Source organism: Pinus tabuliformis, chromosome 7, assembly GCF_031772625.1.
Source record: "Pinus tabuliformis cultivar Carrire ecotype Pingquan chromosome 7, CPIR1, whole genome shotgun sequence".
NCBI lineage: Eukaryota > Viridiplantae > Streptophyta > Pinopsida > Pinales > Pinaceae > Pinus > Pinus tabuliformis.
The window spans coordinates 1,866,299,202-1,866,305,201 of record NC_142293.1 but is presented as its reverse complement, the minus strand read 5'-3'; positions in this window follow the sequence as shown (position 1 = coordinate 1,866,305,201).

Sequence of the window (6,000 nt, the reverse complement as noted above, 5' to 3'; positions counted from 1 at the left end):
GACCAGATGCCCGATGAACATCTGTTTGCTATTTCAGTACTCTCTCCATGGTTTGCTGATATAGCAAACTACCTTGTTTCAGCACAGTTCCCTCCGCACCTATCCTCAAGAGATAAGAGCGGAATCGTCAGAAAAAGTGCCTCATTCACTTGGATCGGGGGCAACCTGTTCAAGCTTGGCCCTGATCAGATCTTAAGGGAGGAGGAAGTCTTTGATATCCTCCTCACCTGTCATGATGGGCCTTGTGGAGGACATTTTGCAGCAAAGAGGACTGCCTTCAAAATCCTGCAGGTAGGCTACTATTGGCCCACGTTTCATCAAGATGTCAGAAGGTATATCAGCCAGTGTGACCAATGCCAAAGGATGGGGAAACCGACTCAAAGGGATGAGATGCCTCTCCAACCTCAAGTGACTCTTGAGCCATTCGAGAAGTGGGGTATGGATTTTGTGGGTCCAATCAACCCTCCTTCGAGGCAAAGGTCTTACATCATTGTGTGCACAGACTACCTGACAAAGTGGGCAGAAACTAAGGCAATCAAAGCAGCGATAGAAGAAAAGGTGGCTGAGTTCTTAAGAGAAAACATCTTCTACAAATTTGGCTACCCAAGGGAGCTAGTCATTGATCAAGGAAGCCAGTTCACCTCCAACTTAATTGAAGACCTACTAGCTCATCACAAAATCAAGCATAGGACTTCCACCCCCTATCATCCTCAAGCAAATGGGCAGGTGGAAGTCACCAATAGAGCATTGGAAGGGATCTTGACTAAGGTGGTGAGCAGCAGCAGGAAAGATTGGGCAGATCACCTGGTTGAGGCCACATGGGCTTACAACACCACTTGGAAGACCACAACCGGCTTCACACCTTATGAGTTGGTCTATGGGAAGCGAGCTTTGCTGTCAATTGAATTCGAATACAACACTTTGAGGATGGCAGCTCAGCTGGACCTAGATCTCATCCATGCCCAACAAGAAAGGTTACTGCAGCTGAATGGATTGGATGAGCACCGAATGTAGGCCCTTCTTCACTCAGAAGTGGTTCAACTTCAGAGGAAGGTGTGGCATGACCAACACCTCAATGACAAGCAATTTCAGCCGGGAGATTGGGCGTTGTTGTATGATTCTAGGCATAAAGATTTCAAGGGGAAGCTGAGAACCAGATGGCTGGGACCATATGCAGTGGAAAAATGTCATGAAAATGGATCTGTTCTTATTCGGACCATTGATGAGGAGGCCATCCCCATGCTTGTCAATGGGCATTGACTGAAGATCTACAGGAAACCTCTCTCAAGACAAGAATTCATCAAAACTGTGGAGAAATCAGTGCTGGTCATAGATAAGGGTTCTGCCTCTGTTTTGGGCACACCCTGAAGATCTTGAAAAAAAATAAATAAATAAAGATCCTTGGGTGAAAACCTCTCTGAGGCTCCCAAGGCAGATGGTAGGGGTGAAAACCTCATTGAGGCGCCCCTGCTGTCTTTCAAAAAAAAAAAAAAAAAAAAGTTTGAAAAAGACCCTTGAGTGAAAACCTCTCTGAGGCACTTAAGGCAGATGGCAAGGGTGAAAACCTCATTGAGGCGCCCCTGCTGTCTTTCAAAAAAAAAAAAAAAAAAAAACAATAAACAAAAAAAAACAGGGACAGCAAGTTCACAATGTGGCAATGCATGCAGGTTGCAGGTATTCTATGAAGGAAAAGAGGTCCCTCAACTCAAAGACAAGGGTCCTTATTATGCTGCCAGGTGACCTCACCAGCACCTCCTCCGAAAACACTAATCTTCTCCAAGGTATGGGCACGATTTCATCATAGCTTAGTCTTCTACAGGAAGCTACAGACTTTCTACAGGAAGTTTTGTATTTCTACAGGAAACTTCCTGTAGAAGTTTTGGACGGCCCAGAACTAATTGTGTGGGGAGATCTAACGACCAAGGTTCGGCATGGAGGCATGCAAGCTACTATTTTCTCCATCACACACTGCTGTCACCTCCTTCTACCACCCCAGTTAACATGCAATGAAAGTACTTGCACAATCAAAACAGATCATTGAATTATCAAGAGGAAGCGATTCTTAAATGGAAAAAAGATGCCGAGATGCCATGCAATACTCATCACAGCTATCCAAGGGCCCTGCGAGCATGATCATGATGCCACTGTCTTCACCATTCAACATGCACCCGAGGAGGAAAAACTGCTACAGGACATCCTACAGGAATCCCGTAGCAGTTCAACCAGCTAGAGTGTACACCATTAAATCGCCTGCAACATGCAACGATAGAGCAGGCACATGCACCACCCGCAGCCAGGTAATAAGCATCGTAACCATCAGCAGCCTGTGAAAAGGAAGGACCTCCGGGCCTGTGCAAATAGCAGCAGCAAGCAAATCTAGTCATCATCGTCCTGAAACCTGGAAAATCATGTCGCGGCCGCACAGGTAAGTGCCTCGCCCTTTCTTTCATCGAATTACATGAATAATACTTTGAAATGTTTGCAAGTATGAAATGAATGGGTTGAGCAGTCGTATGGCCATTCAGCCGGCCACGACGACCAGTCAGATGGTCTAGTCGGATGTGTAAAGTGGTGGTCGTGGCAAGAAGAACGGGTAGTGGACATGTGAGAACCGTCCAGTCGGGGAGAAGCCCGTTTTAACAGAAATGACGGCGGCGGGTCTGCGGGGAATGATGCAACAGTCAGGGAACTTGCAGTGGAATGAGTAGGTGACGTCGTCCAATGGTTCGGTAGGGACAGCTCACCCCCGCGCCACGAATTCCGCCGGATTCAAATCTATCGGCTAGATCGCCACCCCACGCATTTATCATCAACCATTTAGAAGTCGAGTGAGCGTCCGAATTCCTCTAAATCTCGCTACTCTAAGTCTTCGGCCTGTTCGAACGTCTGATAGCAGCATAGAAGGCGCAGAACCACTGCAGTGCTCTCCAGAACCCGTGCGCTGCTTCTACAGGAAAGCTCCGCTACAGGAAGCTCACTGCCACGAGGAAAATTGGTCTCTTCACGTCAAAGGTGGCGAATTAAAAAGGTAATCCTGAACCTGTGCCTCCCATGCAATTGGTTTCGAGGGTGGCGGAGTCGACGTTCTACGGTCTGATCATAAAAATTGCAAGTGTTGTCTTCCGTTTGCATGAATTGTCGTCGAAGTGTATGTAAGGATTTCTACAGGATGTGATTTGTAATTAAGCCCTGTTAAGGCTCATCTGGAGATAGTCTTCGTGAATTGTGTGCGTGGCAGAGGCATAGTTCTACGCTCTGTCCCAAAAGGCTAGTTTTTGATACTCACCCGCCACCTCCAGCTACATAGCAGGTTTTCACCATGTCGGGTGGATTCATCAGAAAGGAACCGACCGACTCAAAGAAACTAAGGGAGAACCCTAAGGTGGTGGAGTTGTTCACTCGTGCACAATGGATGTCATTCTGCGACAAACTTCAAGGATATGATGATGAAGTGGCAGAGGAGTTCTTGCGGGCTCTAAAGCCAAAATCAAAAACGCTGGCCATTGTCAATTTCAGGGGTTTGAGTCTCAGACTCACCCCACAGTTCATCAGCCGAGTTACTGAGCTCCCAATGGGGGTACCATGGGACAAAGAAGAGAGGAAATTAGGCCAGAAGGCTAAAAAGGAGTTCTTTCCACCAGAGGAGCAATTCTCAGAGGACAAGAACGGGGTTCGCAGAACTAGCTTACTGCCACTTTGGAGCGAAGTCAGCCTCCAAATTATGAAATACATCACATGCGAAGGTCGGTTTAGCATTGTGTATGGGTACCATTTTCGGCTACTCACAGAATTAAGGCATCAGATGGACCTACCTGCAGAGAACAAACTAAGTATTCCCTACTTTCTACTGCAGTCTATGACTGAATGTGCCACCAAGTTGAGAGAAGGCACACCAGACCAGGTAGCTCATCACGGGCTCATTAAGCTCCTCGTGGAGGATGCACTCCACACATACAAAGTCCCTCTCTCGTGGGAAGCCTTCCGAAATTTGACTAAGGATGGCGATATAAAAATGTTGACCGAAGAGCTTGGTTCCTCCAGTAGCGAGGAGAAGGAGTCAGTACCCATAGAGAGGAAAGAAAAAGGCCAGAGACCCATGGCCAAAGCACCGAAGAAAGAGAAAAAGGAGAAACAAGAGAAAAAGGGTGCCAAAGAGAAGGATGACACACCCATGTTGACGGCCAGAGAAAAAAGATTAAAAAGTAGGGTGGACAAGACTGAGCAGGTCCACGTCAGTAAAGGCACCTCGACAGTAGCCTCGACCAAGTCAAAAAGCAAAACACACTCAACAAAACAAACTAAAACGGTGCCACCTGTTTCTACAGGAAAACCAAAACTGGCTTCTACAGGAAGCCAGAAATCAGCTGATAAAGGGCCTTCTACAGGAAGCCCTGAGAAAGGAAAACCCAAGGAAAAGAGAGCCGACATTCCTGCAAGGGAGGCAGCAGCCGTGCTGGCCGCCCTCAGTACACCTCCTAAGCCAAAGGAAAAGAGAAGGAGGGAGGCCCCTCTATATTTTAAAGCTAGGAGAAGTGTGAGAATCAAAACGGGCAAGCCACAGCTTCCATCCAGCAGCCCAATCACTATAGAGGATGCCCCTACTTCGCCCAGGGAGAGGTCCCCCTCAAAGATATCAGTCACCTATGAGAGGGGGAGCCCGAAGACAACCACGTGGAAAGAAAGAATGGACAGGTTGGCTTCAGAAGCCCGGCTACAGGATGTTGAGGCCGCTCTACAGGAAACCTTAGCCCAGCTCAAGGAGACAGAGAGGATGGAGGGAGAAGCACCCTCATCACCACCGAGGGAAGACGAAGTAGAGCCACTAAGAGAAGAAGAGAAAGAGCATATTCCGGAGCCTAGCCCTCAGCCAAGTCTGAGATCATATTATAACTTCTTAGAAGCTGGCAAAATTATACCACAGAAATTCACTGTGCCACTGTTCTTTGCATTGGAGGAAGAGAGAGTACGAACCCACACGTGGATGAAAATATCCAAATCAAAAGGTGTGGCAGACATAGGCCCCTTGGAAGAGCAACTCAAGGAGGCAAGAAAGGAATTAGCTATGGCTAAACACGTGGCAAATTGCCAGCGGGTGTTCCTACAGGAAGAGAACGAAAAACTTAGACTGCAGCTACAGGAGCTAAGAAGAGGAACGAGCACATCCTCAAGGGACATCACAGCAGAACAGCAAGGCAGAGAAGGACTGCAAGCTAGTCTTGGGGAGCCAACCTTGCATCTACAGGAAACAGAACTGCAAGCGCAAATTTAGGTGCAAGCTCTCAAACAGCAGCTGCAGCAGAAAGAGGCACAATTGGCCTGCATGGCCAGTTGGGCCATGGATGCTATACAATGCAGACAGCCAGCCAAATCCTATGGCCTGTAACTGAGAGACCAGTGGCTGCAATTTCAAATCAATACCTTGGCGCAAAGGGGTATCTCTCAGCTCCAAGACTCGCAGCAGTTCACTGAATTATTTAATACCAGCTCATCAGAGGATAAGGCCAAACTATCGGAGTTCTACCTCCATAATTTGGCCCTTCCTAATGTGACTTCATGGGATCCCAACACGATCTTAGGGGATATGCAGTTAATGGCATTTGCTTCATGGTTGAACCATGAAGACAAAAGAGCAGTAGAAGCCAAAGCGGTCATGAACCGAGAGCTGAATGAGCCATTGCTAATTAGAGCAGAACCAGGGGATCCAACTGCATTAATATTGGCACACCAACACTTATCCACCGACCCTCAAGCTTTATTGAAATATATGGATCAGCAGGCCCATGCCATAGCGCATTTCGAGGATATGGAGAGACTGTTAGGGGACAACTGTGTTCAAGCTTGCACCCGCTGATGGAATACATTGGCCCACAGTCTAAAAATCAGAGAATATCATACTCCAACTCGAATGAGGGAAGCTCTAGTACGGGTGCCCCTCTATAAGAAATCCATGCAGAACCTCCAGGCCAGCTGGATTGGCCTCAAGCTAAGCCCACCTCTGCT